We start from the raw sequence: 20,918 nt of genomic DNA, 5'->3' as shown, positions 1-20,918 counted from the left end.
TTAGAACCTGTCGCAAGGTTAACATTATCTATATACGTCTCAGCTCGCAGTAATCAGGGAGTAAACACCCGGTGGGTAATCTTGTGTTGGGAGAATCCAATTATATCGCATGATTAATGACCTCAGCGTTTCCAGAAGCCAGGGCTGAATTTCAACCAACCATGGAAGAAGATGGTTGTGAGGTCATAGCGTTGCACCAATGGTCTCCCCTCGCATCCATCTAGCTCCCGGGAGCTTGATGTAAGTTAGATATGGCTTGTGAGGCCCGGATTTGGCCACAGGCACAGAGATTCACAGAAGCATTTCAATCTTGCAATCCTCTTAAGTTGTATATAAGTCAATCATCTCGGCGTGAAGGACCTTGAAAGCCCACCAGACCTCTAACTGCGCGGCCGCGTAATCGACAACCTACATATTGCCACCTCCGCCTTATTCCCACTGTGGAGCATGGATGCCAAGTCCTTTACCATGACCCCTGAAGAGTTTATACAAGACTAATTATCATGCTAATTCTATTTGTCCTGATTACCCGGCTACTTTTCTTATGGTTTCTCGAAGATGATGGCCTTTTTTTCAGGCAGACTTGGCCCTATACGTGTCATCATTACTTTTATCCGCTGTCGTGACAGGTTTAATCTGGGGCAAGTGCTCATCAACTTGGATCCGTATACTGCTTGGACTCCACTCGATCAGACCATCTATTCAAACTGCAGGTATCATTGTTACAGCATCACTAAGAAATAGAAGAGGCTTTCTAAGCAGTAGTTCTACTGAATTCGAAAAGGTCAACTAAAGTATTTTATGACGAAATAGGACACATCGCCTCGAAAAGACAGTTTTTCACCTTTCTCTTGCATTGTCCGATAATCCTGCCAGATTGAGTCTCGAGGAGTGATTCCAGTCATCGAGTACGCCAACCAGCCTCTCCCTGGATAAATCCAATGCCTGCTCAAAAAAGCGCAGCCGGACTAGCTGCTTGTCGTGACGAGTCTGAAGACCGTCCCTCTTTTGTCTCAGGTTCGTATCAGCCTCCTTCAAGGCCATGTTTTCCTGCTCTAGCTTCTGGCCATCAATGTGCTTGGACACGCATGACTCCCATAGGCGTCGATAGAGTCCGACAAGTCGAGCTGCTGGAAAGCCGAACTTGGGATCGTCGCTCTCGAGGTCTGCTAGAACCTTCAAGATGGGTTGAAACGGCTCGGTCGCCAGGGTGTGTCTTGTTTCTGCTTCCTGCTGCGAAGTGGAGGGCTGCAATGGTCAGCAAAAGCGTTTGAAGCCGAATCGTTTCACTTACCAACGGCACATGGTCAGAATTTTCCTGTGATTTGTCTTTCTCATCACGGATGGGCAATTCACTGGGCTGCTGATCTCCTTCTTTTTCTTGGTGTGGCGAGCTGTTCGGGGCATCCATTTTGTCCGCAGGAAAAAGTCACGGGTCTGGTTAATACAATTTCCATCGATCCTTAGTGTCCCTTATAGACTGCGCAGACGCAGGCGACTACATAGAGAATTTTACGATTATCACAACTGTTAATTGATGCAGTCAGATTTTGACAAAAGTTTTGTCAGTTTTCGGGGGGCTGTTGACAGTGTATTCAACAATAGGGATAGTCGGTCGGGGAAACTGATCAAACCTCACGATGTTGAGGGCCAAATGAACGCTTGTTGAAGATATATGTTTTAATCAGACACCTCTTTCCTTTTCGTTGAACGCCTCAGAAATCCGAACAAATATATTGTAGAACTTGTAGTCATTAAAAAAATTTTCAAATTAAAAAAAAAAAATTTTTTTTTTTTTGGTGCGTCTTCATGGTCGCAAGTTCGGAAATTGAGTGTTGACAACCTGTGGCCAAGCTTCAACGGGTTGACGGGTCGAGCACGACCTCGCTTTCTGCAGTCTAGAGGGACAGACCCACATCTCAACACAACCACATAACACTAAACCGAGGCTAGGAAAAAAGTCCATTATTTCGATAGATGAGATTGTAAGCGCTTTCCGGTGATTCAACGTTGAAACGTTCACAGATGAGGTATCAGAACAAGAAATATGAGCCTTTCATTGCGGATTGAATAGTACTCAGTGCCTCAATTTAAGAGGGCCGTGAAGGATTCAACAGTCAGCCAACGTTTCTTGACCAACTCAGCATGCTTTTGCTCAACACGACGCTTGCTCGTCTCCCTCGCTGAGCATCTAACGCATTAAAAATGTCGCTGCAAACAGTTGCGGTTAAAAGAAGACGTGAGTTTCAACAGGGCTCAATTATTACAGGTGTTCTTCAACGCTGCCTGCCTAGCTTCCAATTGACAGAAGCCGAGAAGCCTATAAGTACGTCCTCTGCCACCTGTAATCTGCCCTACACTTTCTTCATTTGACTACACACAGTCGAGCAGGCTTGTGTCTGAGCTACTTGATAAGTTCTTCCCCATTGACCCGGTACTGAAGTTCCATAGTGTTAACATTTTATACATCTTGGATGAGGAAGCCAGACAATGCCTGTGAGAGATACAGGTTCTATTCCCACACCAGATGCACTGCCATTCACCCCAGCCGATCAAAGATGCGAGTTTTGAATTAGCTGGTTCAATTGTCCATGTGACGAGGTCTCCGCCACAGCAGCCGACTGAGCTGATCTATTGTACCGCCTCTGTATGTATTCCCAAGAGAAAGGGCGAGTATCTGCATCGCAGGTATGCGAATCTCAGCCTGACTTGTCTGAATCCTACTGATCCTGAAGACGATATGATTGCAAAGACCGACATTCGACCACTATGCACGAGCGCAAGGGCCGCGACTCTTTGCCGTTCTTCATACCTAGGCTTGGCCACCAGAAAATGTGAGTCATGGGTTATGTCGCCGATCTATAAGCTAATGAACGATGGTGAACATTGACATCGCACCAGAGGTCCTCGAGAATACAGCAACCTTTTCCGAGACAGAAAGATTTAAAGCTCAACGACTGGTGCGCGCCCACGTAGGACGCTGAATCTCCGATCAAACAAAAGACCGTTCCGATCCACGACGGTCAAATCCCCCAAACCAAGCTCACAAATCCGAACTCCTCTCGTTGCGCGCTCCCGACAAACCATCCTGGGCCCCAGCCCCGTTAGTGCTCTACACAAAGCCACTGCCTACACCCTGTTCTTGGCCCCGTCGCTTCAGACCACCCACCATACCCTAGCTGGAGCGTATGAATCAAAGCAGCGACCAAATAAAGGTGCGAATATTCGATTGCGAGCTTCGCTGAATAGAAGCTTGAAATGTCCATTCTTCCTAGCAATGTGAGTGATTTATCGCGTCCTCTGCTGCGCTATATCATTTATTGTGAGAGTTTTTGTGCCCCAGAACACCAACATCATTACTGATTTTCATGCCATTGTACATAGGAGCAGCCCATCGCCACTGTGAAAAATACCTGTTGGGAGTTCTATCGCCGCATCGGAGATAAGACCAAGGCGTCACTACGACGCGTGATCCATCGCGTCTTCTGCCTCAACTTCACCGCCCTCACCATGAACGGCAGAGTGTATGAACCTCTCGCCGTCCCCATCGCGAGGTCTTATCCCATTGCGACTGTACAACTTCCTGTCACAGTTACTTTGTCACGCGCCTTTGGCTCTTAGAAGTTGCCCGGTGCACCCAGCGCAGCTTATTCGAAGCGACAGCCGGAGAGTGCGACGAAGTGGATACAGCATCATGTCAAATGGCATGAATGGTGACTGCATTGATGAAGACAATTGTAAGTGATCTCGTCGGTAAGATATGACCACGAAGCTCATTGATCGTTTCGTCTCAAGCGAACGTTCTGCGAACTTTATGAACAGGTAAGTTATAAAATCTCGTCAAAGTGGTAAGCCTTGCTGACTCGTATCGTACAACAGGACACCCTGATTTTCTCTGCTCGAGCTCCCCCGTACCGATGCGATCGCATGCTGTCTATCACTTCCACATAACTACTGGTGGCATTGATGATAAGCCAATGTAAGGTCCAGATCGTCTCGGCCCTTCTCTCAGTCGACTCTGTGCATCGGTCATGTGCTGATGTGTCTACCCGATACAAAGCTCAGGCCACAATGGGCTTATACCACCATGTCTCGGCATTCGAACACCGCGAAAGAATAGGTTCCTTGTGGAACGAATTCCTGGCGTCCAATGGGTGATCCTCATTATCCTCGATTCGCATCTCACGTCTTTTGATGCCTGGCAGCCCGAAAGACACCGGGATGAGCTCATGTTTCAGTCTGACTCATGGCGGACGAGTCCTCTTTCACCGACGAGCAGGCTGTGAGTCTAGATCTGCGCGCAAGGAGAAGGTGAGGCGGGGCCCCATTATTTCGAGCCTACAGATGAACATTGGTCATATCAGGTACGAACCGATAAAAGGAGACGGTAGGGTGTCGAGTCATAGCCGAGTCAACTAGAGAGCACGAGCAAAGAGATGCCGTCCGATAGTTTCACCTGATCCTACTCCGCGTTGCTGAGCCGGTCGATGTATTTTAGCGGTGGAGCTAACAAGCGAAAACGAACAAGTGAACATGAATCAACTGGACATGCACGACGCTGCATCAAGAGCACCGTCAACAGTTGTGGTGTCTTTGGATATACGCTGGCTGGACCTGATGCCTAAGCACGCTTTTTTCTATCCAAGCCGAGTGACGTGCAAAAAGACCATTTCCCCTGGATGTCATTGTATCTGCAGGTTGGTCAACCCGAGCACGTTTATCTCTTACTGAAATCTTCTTCTGACATATCGTGTGCAAGCGGTTTTCTCGGGGAATGGCTGAGCTCTCTACGTCCCCTACCTCGGCTTTCCTTGAGCATCAATTATTTGTCAGACGCCGCGCTTTGGACTGGTATACCACTGTTCAAGCAGGTTCTTTGTGAAGGTGAGTTGGATGTCTGCACAACTTTACTCAGAGCCATCCTCTGTGCGACCTCTCTGACTATCTATGACAGCCTATGCTCAAATTTCTACCCCTAATCAGCATTCATATGATTGCTTTCGGCGGTATTGGTAACGCGCATGTCTGCTGCGGCTCCAATCCAAGTCCGTCGTAAATGCTGGCGGAATCGTCTTTACCAGATCTGGTCAAAATGGCGCTTGCTAGACCCGATCGGGCTGCAACCATGTTCTCTACACAGTAGAGTATTCTCGATCGCGTGAACTCGAGTACTATACCCAAAAGCAATCGCGGTCGCTTTGGGTGCAGTAGTGGATGATGATAATGGGAGAGGACAGGCGATCTAAATCGTAGTTGCTTACGGAATTATTCACGGGGTTGCGACGGCTGCCATGTAGAAGCAGCTAATCGGAAAGATTTGAGCCAAGCCCCTCAATTTCTTAGCTGTCTTTATCGGGAATCCACTTTGACTCGCGACCGTTGTGGATGTAGGCATTCTACAGCAGAGTGAGTGACTTGCAAGCCGCCTGAAACGGCAAATCCGACTACGCGAGGAACAGTCTATCGCATCACCGTGATTATCTGAGCAACAAAATGTATTTCGAGCGCTCTTTCAATGCTTCATCTAGACCTGGTAGATCTGATCGTGGGTTTTTGCCTCATTATAGCTTCACCGAGGGATATTGGTGTTTGCATTGGACCAGCTCAATCGAATTGGAGGCTGTGTGCCAAAAATACAGTAAACTCCAGGGGATCATCGTAGCAAGTGATGTCAAATGGTGCAGAATGAAACAATGAAACTGATATTTCTGTCATATGTAGACTTCCAGACCGGCAAAAGCCCAAAGCCCAACCCGACCCCAACCTGCAGATAGGCTATGGGCCTAAGGTAGAAAAGTTCCCTGGGCTTTCGTGGGGCCCAATGGGCCGAACACAATATAAACATGCCAACTCTTGGCATTTGCATAAGTAGTGTAGATTTTCCCAGCATCAATTATCTGTGGAAAAGGACACCCATTGTGAGAAATTAGCTAGCTTTGGGTATAAAATTGAATTCTATAAACCTAAAAATGAGGAGTTCCACCATTGAAAATGTCATACTTGAATAGGAAGATGCGCCTACTTCTGCTTTTGAGAAATATATATATCTATGTGCTGGCGCTCATGAATTCTCCAAGTGCCAGAATAGTTCAAAATCCTGGTAAAATTCGACTTTTTCTTGGTAGTTCCTATGCAAACGGGTCTACAGTGTCGCCATTGTTTTCCATGACTTTTATTATCAGGTTGTTGCCGTTGAATCTTGATATCTTGCTTCTTGGAGTAGTTGAACCCTCGGATTGGGCCAGGGAAAACGTCGGGCCAAGATCTGGGCTTACAGACTAGTTAGAACATGCATAAAAAAAGACGTTAATCAGCAGGGTTATGAATGCCAAGACGGTAGTTGTGTGCATAGAAATGGGCTTGGTTGGGCTTTGCTGAAGTCTAGTGACCATTACTCAACATCACCGCCTGGCCATATACCACAATACACACATCAACACCCTCGTCCATACTATCGTCAACGACCATCAACGACCATCAACGTTCATCAACGACCACCAACGTTCATCAACACCCATCAACACCCATCAACATTCCTCAACACCCGTCAACGACCATCAACGACCATCAACGACCATCAACGACCATCAACGACCATCAACGACCATCAACGACAATCGACGACCATCAACGCCCGGTCAACACATCCACGACGCACCCAAATACTCACCATTTTGTTCGCTCCACGCCCTGATGGCAGATACATTCTATTGCGGCGGGAAGACTAGTCGGCCGCAAACCATTAAGACAGGAGGGTTGGGAATACGGCACTCGATAACGAAGGTTGAAACATGAAGTTACGATTCTGATATTGGTTTGCTTCTATCTAGGGCTCATTTTATTTCTCCAATGACGATCATTCGAAATACAAAATACATCATCAAGATGGTGCGCAGGTCTTTGCTTCTTCGAGTACTCTTGATACTCGAATACTGGTCCCTAGCACCACGAAGAGGTGCCTGCACGGGCTAGAGGGGCTTCTTGTCGCAGATGTCCCTGCGGAGACTCTTGGTATCGCAGATGTCCCTGCGGAGACTCTTGGTGTCGCAGATGTCCCTGCGAGGCGCTTTGTTGACGCAGGACCTAGTCTGCGGCGAACTTGGTAATGCAGCGGTCTCCTGCAGAGAACTTGTTAACGCAGCGGTCTCCTGCGAGGTAGTCTTGTTCAAGCAGCACCTCCCTGCAAGGATTGTTGTTAACGCAGACCTATCCTGCGAAGCACCTTCTTACACTCGTGGGGCTCGGGGCAGCGAGGGAGCACATGTCTTACATCGCGGGGCTCGTGGCAGCGACAGCCGTGGTCACGGAAGCTCTCAAGCCCGTAGGCAAGAGGGACACCATGACACATCGGAGTGTGAGGACCGAAGCCCTGATTTTTTTTGGACTGGGAATTTGGCTCCTTTTATAATTTTTCGGCTACCTCTCGACCAAGAAACCAGTTGCGCAGTTGGTAGCGAGAATCACTGTCTCGTTATTGTCGTTGAAGACATTTGAACAACGTTGAAATGGTGTTAGGAGACCTTGTGGCCTACAGACTCAAGTTTCAACTTGGATTCATTGCGTTCAAAACCTGCGTTGAGTGTGGTGCACCACTTCACCAACTGTTGAAAAGACAGTGGTACCCCAAGAAAATGATTCTCACATCATTGAAATTGCAATTAAATCGCTCAACGCGGTGGCAGACTACTCTGCCCGTTTTGACCATGGTCACTAGCCACGGTCATCGTCTCTTTCGTGAGGGCTGAGGTACTTGAACAGATGCCGCAATAATGGGTTGGACACTGTGGCAGACAGTGTCATTCGATTTTACCGGCTGTTGGCCATAGGACGTGCCTCCCATTGATCCCACTACAATCCTCTGCCTATTTCTAGTTTCGCGCTACTCGAACGGTACTTTTCTTTGTTGCTCGCAACCAAGTGATGTTGCCTCCCCTAATACTTCTGCTAACTGTCGGTACAGACGCTATGATATACTACCAAATCCAGGGTATAAGTTGTTTTCCTTGACGGAGAATCGAAAGTGTAGACTTTGTTAGAAATCTCAGAATATAATCCCGAGTCCAGTTTCCAGGACAATGAAGTGGGTTATTTCAGCTACCATGGCTCACGAGCTAGATTCTCGTGATCGCCACCCCCTCGCCAGATTGCAACGCTGCTATCACACTGTTGAGACCCTAGATACAAATAGCACCCAACGGACCAATCAAACACTGCGCGTGACTTTAGACAGACGCAGGTACGGTTCAGCGATGCAGATCCCAGGGACGACCCACGGGATAGTAGATCACGGAGGTTCTATTTGTGGCCCGCAGAAGAAATCGGAAGGATCTGCAAGGGTCCAGACACGATCCACAATCTAGTCTTGACGGGCCGTCAGAGTACAGATGGAACAGGTCTTTGTTGCTTGGGCAGTCGGTTGGGGCAGATGAGGTATTTGGAATGTCACAGACTTTTTGCAGCGAGATCCGATCCGCGGTTCAGTTGCCCTCGCAAGAGAGACTGGTCCTTCGTACAGGGGGAAGCTCCTGCTATCTTTATCTAGTCTATAGAACGTTCCAGAAGCTATGTCTTTTGTCTTGCATAAACCTTCCTCGTACAAACTATACTTTCTTTGAGCCTGACCCATCCTCTCCATCTGCCAAATTCGCCGGCTAATTTGATATCTCTAGCAGATGCCTTGTAGAAAATATGCTAACTACAAACAAGCCACATGAGCTTACGTAAAGTGTCTCCGGTTTTTGCACTAGAACAGAGACATCGATTGGCTCCCGAACAAGGGTCGGCATTGTGGGCCGGCACTCCTACGGCCCTTAACTTTATTTCAATCACCTTGCGCATCTTGATCATGACGCTGAATGTAGGGGGTCTTCCTGATAAAGTATTGTTCTCTTGCGATATCCTATATATCATCCGACCGAGATGCTGGTGATTCTACCCTAGTTCTCTCATATTTTGGGCTGCAGGGCTTGATTACGAGCAACCTGGAAAGCAAGGGAAGCATAAGCTTGTAGATAAGCTTTGCTCGGGGATCATTCATCACCGCCGCATTCTCTCACCTAGCGACCGTTTCCATGGTTCGCCGAAATCTTAATTTAGGGTTCTGCGAATGATCGACGATCCCCGCCAAGTTCTACGGCCTGTGGGATAACCTTAGCCAATTCCAGACCGATCCCCACCGGGTATTGAATAATGTAAAACCAACCAGACTTTGGTGGCAAACAAGCAAAGTTTTCCCATCCAAAATAGCATGACTTTCGTGACTCATTGGCCAGGATGTATTCCAAATTAAGCCACAAGTGTGGGATGTACAGATGGCAGATCATGAGCCTTGCAAACCCGATCGCAACCTCCGATCTGATGATCCAGCTCTCTTAAAAATCCTGAACGACTCCTCCTTTGACATTTGGCCAGATTTGGAGTTGTTCGTAATTCCAGCGTAACTCAGGTGCAATCATGGCTGGCATTCGAAAACTTCCGTACACTGATCACAGACAAAGCTTTCGGAGCCGATTACAGCGCGCTCTGTCCCTGCTACCCTCCGAGTCTGAGGTTATCCGGAGTCCGTCAAGGTCTGCGGCGGGTGAAACTACAGAGGACGAGGCATCTGTTCAAGAAAATGACAACTTTGGCAACGAACGCATCGGTATCTCGGCGGATTATAACCAGGAATCTCCTTCACCACACAGGTGTAGGAGCCCGAGATCCGAGAACGAACTGGAACTACCCCGACAGCATAATATTTCTGGAGACTGCAGTATGATTGCCTTACAATGTGTCGCAGAGTGAGTGCCACAATCCTCCTGAAATGATGTTTTGCGATACGTTTGCTTACAACATTAAGTCTAGATATCCGAACGAAGTTAGTCGTGCGACCGAGCGGAAAAGAACGAAGGCTGACTTTTTCCAGGTCCATGCAAAAGTCACTGGATAACCAAAACAGCTGGATTGCAACTATTCGCAGTGATCTGGAGGACATCCGCAGTCGTTTGGCGGTTGTGGAGACAACTATGGAGATGGTGGCCAAAGAGGGGGAGAATGATACTACAATGGGCATTGCAACTAGGCGAACGCTTCGGTCACAGCAGTGATCTGGATCAAGATTTGATGAGGTGCTAGTTTAGATTCTAAAGCCTGGAGTTGGCCCTTGACGGTTGAGGTGCCATCATGCAATTGTAACTTCAGACCAATCCTATCTCACCGGAGCAGACTCTAACTTGAAGCTGTATATAACCGTAAGGCTGGGGAACATTAGACAAAACGTTGCTATAAATTCGGTATGACGAGACTAAGCTCGTTGCTGATAGCTTGATAGCCGTATAATGATACTATAAGACAGGCTATCAAGGTTTTCGGGGGTTTAAGCACTTGACGATCATTTTAGCCATTACCTCTCCCTGGCCCACTGGATCCATCCTCAAGTCCCAGCGGTGGATCATTTGAGATGCATTGATAAGCCGTCGTACTCTTGGTAGATTATTCCAAATCTTATGACCCACGGATACCCCGCTCAATTGAGTTTCGATGACTGCGGGTGGAATAGTGATGCACCATAGCTAAAGCCAGCATCGTTGCCTGCCATTTGGGACTCGATTACCTGTCAAGTCACCAGAGAATCCTCGGACAGACGATGCACGCAAAAGAACTGAATTTTCTTCATGACTCGTAGGGCCAAAAAAACTTGACAGAGATGGGATTGCGTTACCTATTAAATGGTCGGTGGAGACCATGGTTGTGATCAGTCACTTTCGATTGCTTTCCGGACGATCATGACCCACCGAGCTGGGGACCCTGCGCTAACCATATTCAGCGGCCACGGAATATTCTCCGAGGCTGCCCTTTGGCGGAACGAAAGTCTAATTAAGAAAACTGGTCGACGCATATCTATCTTTTACTATTCCATGAGACTGTGGTGGTACTGGTGAAGATTATGTTATGAGCTATCTATATGCGTAGTGGTCATATGAAATCGACTATGTGGTTCGCCACAACAAGCAGAACGGGCCCAAGCCCCAAGCCCTTCATTCTTCACACAAGCGATGCATACTGGTTGGTTGATTCTGGCGCTTGCTGGGTAGCAAGAGGATAATCACTCGATGCGGAAAACCCGGGAAGGGCATCGTGACCCAAAGACACCAGCGGACTGTACTGGTCGGGCCAAGTTCTGTGGATCACTCCAGAGCCCGGCAAGTAGGATGCCACTCTATAGTTGTGAAGGGATTCGATCGTGTTCCAGAACCGAGTGGTTGCCGATGTCAGCTCGCCATGCGCCTGATGCAGGACGGGCTGAATATCGTGCCATGAAATCTGGTCCTGCATAGTGGCGTTCACTGACTCCTGCTGCTGCTGAATCTGGCAGAGCTCTCTTTCAAGCCTCTGTTTTTCAACCAAGGCTTTGTCTTTTGTTGTGATTGCTTGCTGTAATTTCGAAATCTCCCGGGCCTTTTCATCATGCAGACGCTGCATGGACTGAGAATGATGGGCTCTTTCATCGGCTACCGCCCCAAGAGCGAGTTCAAACTCTTCTTGAATCTGATCCATCATATGCAGACATTCCCGATGGGTTGCTTCGTCCTCTTTATGCCTGGTGCTTTTCGTCACAGAATGTCCCTGGAAACGATGGTCAGCCAATAGCACACTGCATAAGGAAGATCACATGATGACCTAGAGTACGGCAAGATACAAATAAGCGAGAGTAAGTGAGAGTGTGACATACAATTCCTTTGCGTACATTCGCTACCGAGCTCAGAAGGCCACGGTCCGCCTTGGACGTAGAGCCCGCCGACCGGACAGAACAGGGCGAACCAGCACGCGACCTGCCCGAACGGGACTTTGCTTTGGCGGCAATGCGCTCTGCACTCCGAGGGGGCTTGGGGTCATTTGCCATATTGATTTCTTCGGTTTGAGGGGTTATCGTTGATTCAAGTAAGACGCAGGCAAACTGGAAAAGATGACTGAGTGTAATAGCCCCTGAGATGCAACGGCTTTAAAGGTCTAGGTGGAGACCAAAGAAAAGACCTGAAACGAGGTGAAGGCGCTGTTAGCCCTTGCCAAGGCTTTATTTGCTAGCCTCTGGACCATGGGCAGAGATGATCGAGGAACCATCCTGCACGCCGAACCCCATTCGATGCTAGCTCAAATTAGAAAAAAATAGGAAATAAATTCAAGAAAAGGAGAGAAGAGGACAAAAATAAAAAAGAAGAAAAAGAAGCTTGGGGGTCCATTGTGGAGGAAGTGATCGGCCGGTCCGCACTGCATCCATCCAATCAGTGTTGTTTCAATACCGGCTGGATTTGAAGACTCAGGGTCAATTTTGTACGAGAAGAATACTCTTTGCCCTTATTATAGTTCACTTGATATCTCTTGCACAGATATACATTCACGGTGTCATCTGATTACGATCAGCGATCCTCCCCCGTCACGTCTCTCATTGATGCACGCTGTTATATCAGAGGCAACATCTAAATTCTAAGCCGTTCTACGACAACAGAACCAAATTATGGTTCCCAGGACAACAATATGAGCAATTTTAACTACCAAGGCTCATGATCTGGTCCCTCGTCCATTGCCACCTTCGCGAGATTGCAACGCTACTATCACACTTCTGATGAGACCCTGGATACATAAAACACCAGTTGGACCAATCAAGAAACGCGCGTAAACATGGATCGACGCTGAGAATCTTCTGGGATAAAATTCCTAGTAATGACCCTTGGGACATTAGATCAAGGAGGTTCTATTTCTGGAATCGAGAAAAAAAGTGGCAGAACTTGGAGAACTCCAGGCAGGATCCAAAACCTTACACTTAATGATCCGTTGTCAACGAGTGGAAAGTTTTCGTTGCTAAGGATGTACGATTTAGACAGGTGAGATATTCGGAATATCACGCAATCTTCCCAGAGCAAAATGGTTAGCTAAAAAAGCTGTGTGATCATGGTTCCCCAGAACCCTTTGGCCATTTGTCGGTTGCTACAATTCTGGTTCTTCATTCACGTAGTTTATAGAACGTTCTAGATGGTATCTATGTCACTTTTCATCAGCCATCCCCAAATAAGCGTATTCCCTTCCTATCCGATTTCCTCCCCCGACCTTGCTTCAATATCTTCGCCAGTATGGTAATACTTGCAGGCAGCTTATACGAATTCAAACTTTTATTGAAGGGAGCAGAGAATATTGTACAGATATCTTCGATTTCTGTACTAGTCGACAATGTGGGTCCAAATTTCGACGGTCCGAAAGCCCTACTATTTCCAGCATCCTTCTCATCATTCCAAATATTCAGGATCACGCGACCAATAAGGTTCATGAACAACATCGTAGTCATTTCATAGAATACTAAATTCAACAGTTTGAGATGGTGATACATGTGATTCTTTTTGTGTAGTAAAATAGCTTGAAGTGTACTGGCAGCCGTATTCATGATAGATCTAGAAACTAGGAGCAGAAGACAGGAGATAACCTTTCTGACTGGGTCGAAACTTTAATCCTAATTTCCATGAATCATTGCAGCCTTCCCTTGAGTGTGCGGTTCTGTGATTCATTGAACAATAATTTGCCACGATAGTTTGACGTTCGGCCGCCGCTGACCGTGGATCCCGCTCTGCGTTCCACGGTCGTTGTGATAGTAAACTTTAGTACGTCTTGGACGGGAAGAGCCCTTTGTTCCTGCTGCGCAACAGCATGCCCTTTTTATATTGGCTGGAACAAAAAACGTCCCAATCAAAAAGATTGGGCGAGGATCGAGGATCCATCATATGCGTCGCAGCTCTACAGTATAGACAACTCTGTTGTCGATCCACCCACCCAGTTTAAACCATTCAAAGCTCTTGAGCTCTAGCTGATAATTGTTCTAAGAACTTCAGAGCCTTTTAGGAGATCACTGGCTATTATGTCAAGATCTCATTTCGCGGACACTCACCTCTTGGTTCCATGAGAAACTTATAAAACCTGCTGCTGCTCCCACCCATCAACTGTAATTAGAAAATTCCTTTTACTCGTGTCAGGTGCTTCCAGATCATGGATACGGTCATAACCAACCTCCCCCAAAAGTGGGGGCCATTCTTATGGAGAACTTCTCAATCATTCAGATTGTGGCCATGTTCTCGATTGGCGCATACAATGCTCTGGAAACAGCAATTGTCGCATTCGATACCTTCAAACACTACCGCAGCCTGTATTTCTGGAGTATACAGGTTGCATCCTGGGGGATCCTCGTGCACGCCCTTCCTGCCATGGCTCGCTTCGTTTCTCAAGCATCCAATCTCGCGACGTCAATCCCCTTCATGATCGGATGGTACGGGATGGTTACTGGCCAAGCCGTCGTACTCTACTCGCGTCTTCACCTCCTCGTGTCCGATATGCGAAATATGCGTTGGGTTCTATGGATGGTCGTCATCAACGCCGGCCTTCTACATATTCCTATGACCGTCCTCTTCTTCGGTGTTAACAACGATGATACACGTTTCGCTCGCCCTGCGGCGATATTTGACCGAATCCAATTGACGGGCTTCTGCATACAAGATCTTGTCATCGGTGGTATCTACATTTACGAAGCAGTTTTTGCGTTCAAGTTGATCGGTACAATTCGCGGTCGCAACAGCCGCAGCGCAATCATCCATCTATTTTGGATCAACATCCTTGTCGTATTCCTGAATATCCTACTCCTTCTAGCAGAATACAAGCTACACTACATTCAGGTGAGCTTCAAGACTGTGGTTTACAGCATCAAGCTGAAGTTGGAGTTTTCTGTGCTCAACCGTCTTAGCTTGGCGGTTCTCCCCTGCACCTGCAAGCGTGGATCCACGGAGCGGGGCCGGCCAAGTGATCGGGATATCTTCAATAGACGCCTTCCACAGACAACTGTGGGACCAGAGATGGCATTGCAACCTGCAGTTGCCCCAGGAGAGATATCACGCCATTGTTTGCTACCAGGCTGCCTCTATGGGCATCAGGCACCGCCACGGGAATTGTCCAGCGAGAGTATCATATCCCCTGGAGACATTGCATACTCAGGAACCCTCCCCGACAGCCACTCAAGCACCCATCCGACTGGATCATCGGAATATCTACCGACACTGGAACTGAGTCTATCTGAATTTTCACCAAAGTTCGATGTCTGAGCATTCTGGCAAAGATGAAGGCAGGGTGTTGCTGGGCTTGTGGACTGAGCAGCGGAGGTGCGGGTGGTGGTGGTGGTAGTGGTGGACAAATGACCAGGTATAGCCGTGCTAGCTAGCTAGTCATAGCTCGGCCGTGGTGTTTGATTTGAAGTCTTCTCAGACTGAACAACTGGTAAATCTGTTCAGAGACAAGGTGACTTGCACCCGCCATGTTATTGTGGTCGGTATCGAGAGGTCAGAGCGATAGGCCAGTGAGAGACTCAAAGAACGAGATAAAAATAAAAAGGCAATATACAAGACCGCAAGAAAGAAGGAACATACGGAACAAGAATTGTACTATTCACACCCAACTTTGCCGTCACACAATGTTTGGCATTATCCTTTCTGGCGGAGCTGCCAGGCTACGGTGCTGTCATTCTGTCTACTATATACGTCCCAGAAAATGCATATGGGCACCGAAGAAGCTGTCATTTTTGAAAGATTACCTGAGAGCCATTGCCAAATTCCGAGGAGTGCCATTGATTCGTACAATCTTTTCCTTGTCAGAAAGCGAGTCTATTGCATGTCCCTTTGGTCGACATGAGCTTGACCCTATTCATAGAGATATAACGGGAAAATACCTTTGGCAGCCATCAAAGTTGCAAGCTGATCGACTGGAGGTTTCAGGGGGAGGCGCCTCGTACGAGGGAATACCAAAGCGGTAGTGACACTTGTTGACGACCCAGTAGTCTCACGGCTTCGTCTCTGGGCTATCCAGAGACGTATGGATTGGTGTGGGATGATAAGAAATCTTCGAATCGAGTTATTATCGCCATAGTGACCAATGGATAACGAAGAGAGACTTACTATCTGGCTGTCGGAAAGAGGCCAACCTTTTGAGTTCGAGGTCAAAATAAAAATCTTCCCAGATTTCTTCATGCGAAGAACAATATGTATGTCGGCACCGCATTCTGAGCTATACTCAGACGCTTTTTTGAAAAGTGTTCTTCGTCTTCTGCGCGCCTTTTGATTGACTGCGTCTGCTAGGTTGGTTTCCGATTTTGGCGGAGCGACCATATTGTCGCCTGTGGCTAGTTATTCCAGCAGATAGGAAATGAAAAGATCAGATCAAAAAACAATCAAACAGTCGATCAAAACTCGAAATTGGCAGTAGTGACTTGATAGATAAATGGTGGTCCATAGCGAACCCTGCACTTATGTGAAAGGGGGAATCAAGGGCAGTAGGACAGTAGCGTTCGCAGTGTAAGCGAAAACCAGGGCATGGACGTATTGTTGAACTGGTCTCAGATCTTACAAGGACTGGTGAGTTGTCGCGACTCAGTTGAATGAGGGCTTCCACATCACTTTAGGCAATGCGAGAACTCTTTTAGTACAGTTGGCTCGCCGCTTCTTCCGTTCAACGAATACAACCACATGTGTTTGAAAACCAAGTTTTTGTCATGATTGGTGGCAGCATATCTTGAGGCGAAAGACTAGCAGAGCTAGATTATAATGTGACTTTCTGGTGGACTCAAATATCCGCGGCAGCCACGGCAGTTCAGGCGTCCTCTCCACCCACATACGTTGTGAATATATATCAAGCCGTAGCTGATCCTATCATAGTCTTCAGCTACCCGATTTCGAAATCAGCTTTTACCACCGAAGATCATCTCACCTCCTGCAATGATATTCGTGAAATGGCACCTGCTGCTGCAGGCAGCTGCGTTTTCGCCTGTCTATGCGCACCTGAAAATGACTTCACCCGAGCCCTACAGTAGAGACACAATTAACAACTCGCCACTGGCTGCAGATGGTAGTGATTTTCCTTGCAAGCTACAATTAGGCGCCTTTCATGCCCCGACAGAAGAATCGATTTATTGGGCCGGGCAGAATAGCACCATCAAGCTTCTGGGCAGCGCCACCCATGGTGGAGGGTCTTGCCAGGTGAGCCTCACCAGTGATCGCGAGCCGACGAAGAGATCGGAATGGAAAGTCATCAAGTCCTACGAAGGAGGATGCCCCGCAAGTGTACCCGGCATTCTTCCTGGTGATGCCACGTCGGACCATTCCCTCCAACTCCACTTCGCGATTCCCAAGGGAATTGAGCCCGGGAAATACACCTTGGCCTGGACGTGGTTCAATCGTATCGGCAATCGTGAGATGTACATGAACTGCGCACCCATCACTGTGGCCAATGACTCACCCTCGAATGCGTTCGACGACACGCCCAAACAATCGCCTGCTTTTCCTCCTATGTTCGTTGCCAATATCAACGGTTGCATGACCAGAGAGAATGTAGACATCCGGTTCCCTTCGCCTGGAAGTATTGTTGAATATAATGGCAACAGAAACAACCTTCCGGAAGAGAGCGAACCGGTGTGCAGCGGAAATCCTACATTCGGTCCAATTCCAGTCACCGATCCAGCCGACACCGGCGCGGCAGATTCCATGACTGAAAATTCCCACTCAACGTGTTGTTCCTGTGGCTGCCAGGGTAACTAGACTTATATCAGCGGCCGAACGATGGGGTCCTTGCAGCTTTGAGCTATATAGACTGGAGAGACCCGATTATTTAGCTTAATCAAAATGGCCTGCAAAGCACAAAGTCCACATAAGTAGCTACCATCATAGACTTAGTCTACAATATTCCATCTATCGTTCTGGATTACAAATTTGGTCTTAACATTCTCGCTTCAGCACGGCATTGTGCGAAACAATGATAGTATCTTGCTCGACCGGTATGATCATGCAGAAAAGAAAAACAGAGGCATCGCACTTCTCATCCTACACAAAGTGCAACCACAATAGACGACAAAGAAGCGCTAATGGACTGAGATCGGTCGCTCACATAAGCAACGATTGGTTTTAACAACAGGCCACATGTTAAGTGAGCGTTTGTGGATTACTCGGGGAGCACTTTCAAACTAAGACAAGTCTATCGTTGAAAAAGCGTTTGTAAACTACCACCTGCAATACGTGCTTTGTCTATTGAACTTCTAACCCTAACTTATGTACCACACATATAGTATCCGAGCAGCAAAGATGAAAGATAGGATCGCGAGACCTTTCTCGATAGGCCTTCAAGCAAAGAGCCAAGCCAACACCAATGAGTTCATCGTTCAGCAACGAGCATAGTAAGATTTGATACCGTGATACGCAGTCTTGTTGGCTACACTGACCAACAACTTCAACTCTCCCTCGCATGTTGCTCGGGTGAAGATGGTATTCTGTCACATTAGCTGAGAATCTGGTGACATGGAAGAATGAACTGACCTGCAAGAGTTCGTCAACGGATATACTTTCCAGCTGGCAAGGCAAGGCTTTGATCTCGGGTTCCCATTCGTAGGTAGGGTTCCTCAGCATCAATTTGGTGACAACATCAGCTAGAGCGCATAATTTCGTTGTCGCAGGATTCATTTCTGATTCATGGATCTGGCAGCTATTTTCGGCCCCGACTAGTGAATGTCAGTCTTTGTAGTTACTAATCATATAATTGGATGCCTCACTGATCTTGACATCACCAGACTGTGTAAGCAGGACTGTTTCCGGGCCCAGGGTAGCGAGTGCTCTTCCAAGCCCGCGCAGATATTGTATTCCTTCCAATACCTATTCTGAGTTAGCTGCAGCTGCATCTGCAAGATTCTTGTGTTTGACTCACCGGTTTGACAATTCCAAGCAGTTCATCGTTGGTAATTGAGCAGCTGGAGGCTAAAATGTGGCTGACTGACACTTCCGTTGGCTCCCAGACCAACGTGCAGGATGCATCCTGATGGTAACTCTCGATTAGCCTCAAGAAACTTGGATGAGATATTTGTTCCATCAGTTCTAGGAAACCTGTAGCTGGCGAGAACTGTTGTTTGAGTTCTTGGATATGCACCAACTCTCCTTTCATCGTCTTGTGCCGGGCAAAGATCAGAGACCGATCTTGCGATGATGCAGCAACAGGTTCGAAAGTATTCCATGGGTCTTGGTTCAGCTGTGGGATCTTTCGCTTTGGGCGATCCGGGAGTGATTTCTTCAAACTGAGGGCGATTGCGGCGGCAGTCATTTTCTGACTCGGCGAGGGTTGAATATCCGGAGAAGCAATTGGTTTTGAACTCGGTTGCTCCTGGAAGAAAGCAGATTGATCAACCCACACAGTCGTAGGCCGACTAGGGCTGACCTGATTGTCCTTCATCTTTGTGTGTGGTTTGGCGACTTATGGAAAAGGGCAGTGGGAATTACACTGGAATTTATATCGCCAAAGCTTGATTTCTATATGCCCCTTTGGCCCTCATCACGGTGGCACTTGGTCACGACATTATATTACTACGTCACTGCAACTTCAAAGTGATATTCCGCAAATTAGCAGGCTATGGTGAACTGTTGATGAACTATATCCATCACAGTCGGTTGACGTTTCAACGTTTTCGCTTGGTAGCTTGCTTTGCATCAGAAAACAGCTCTTGAATGATATTTTCTCCGACCTCACCAGCCCTCACTCTATTGTGGTGCTCGAATTATCGCACAAATTGCTCTCAGATGAAGGATTATGCTCTTTGTCAAAGTCTGTTTAAACAATAGCAAACCCTGTATGATTGGCATTATTCCTGGCCATGTGTAATACAAGCTGCAAATAAGCCAAAATTGTATCATCCCAAGGGAGAGAAAAGAATTCCAAGCGCTGGACCAAACGACGCTGATAGACTCGCGTGTATATTGAAGTGTCTCACTAGGCACAACAACCATTCTATGAACTGCCCTGTATATCCTAGGAGCAATAATAATAGGGGTCTTCTAGCTTGCTACAATCCTCCCCCTTTCACAGGCATGCTATTGGAAAAGAATAGCACCACTGCGTGAGATACGTTTTTCACGTATAACTTTACCTTCATTCTTTACCGTTTCGCAGGCTATTATAGTATGGATATAAAGGGGTCTAATGCAAAGGCAGCGAGAGTAGTTGTAGTAAGTTTTGAAAAATGACGACACAGCCTCCTCGATTCCTAGGATTACTTGTGAGGCTCAATTCATGTAGTGCAGGGAGTGTTATGGGCTATGCCCCGTCTACAGTAAATTCTGCAAATTTTGACATAAATAGTACTCCTCTTCTCCGTTTGAGCCGATTGATCTCATGTCCCCAGCATCAATCCGAGCTCTCCAAAATGGCATCTGAGCGTTTCCCTCGAGCACTGTGAGTTTCTATCTGATAAGACCTGATCCCAGCTAACACTTGACAGATCGATTAAAGACTTGCTGTTGCCCCCAGAAGATGACGGAAAGCAGCAAACGACCGCTGTGCCACCAGGATCTCCAGAAGTAGCCCTCGTGACCCGGAGCGTCGATCTCGAAGAGGAGAAGCCAGCTACTTCCGCTAATGTGAAGAGGATTCCTTTCAAATGGGAAAACTCCGGTTCACGCGCCGCAGCGAATAAACGGAAGCACCAGGCTCTGGCATCACAAAGGCGTCGCAATCGAGCCAAGGAGAACCTTAACTTGATGGCGGATGTCGACGCTTACTCGCGTGAGGCTGGCAAGCTGTCGTACCTGGTGATGCAGCAAAGAGCTCAATTGCTCGTCCTGAATGGATTCAAGGAGCTAGTATTGGCCAGGCAGACAGATCGTGCCATGGAATTTCTGGGCCGTCATCCACAGGTAGTTTCTGCTTAAGTCTTCAAGGCTAGATGTCTTCTAACCACTTTCCTAGCCACCAATGTTAGCTTCCAATACATACGGATTCATCGCACAGTTTGTCAGATACTGTGGCAGCTACCTTGCTTCAATAACGTGGAGTGACCCTTGTATGGATTTTGAAGTTCAATACAAGGACGGAACAGCAGGGCA

The sequence above is a fragment of the Penicillium brevicompactum genome (assembly GCF_028827555.1).
Source record: "Penicillium brevicompactum strain IBT 35665 chromosome Unknown utg000003l_segment0_segment0, whole genome shotgun sequence".
NCBI lineage: Eukaryota > Fungi > Ascomycota > Eurotiomycetes > Eurotiales > Aspergillaceae > Penicillium > Penicillium brevicompactum.
Note: the sequence above shows the minus strand (reverse complement) of the source record.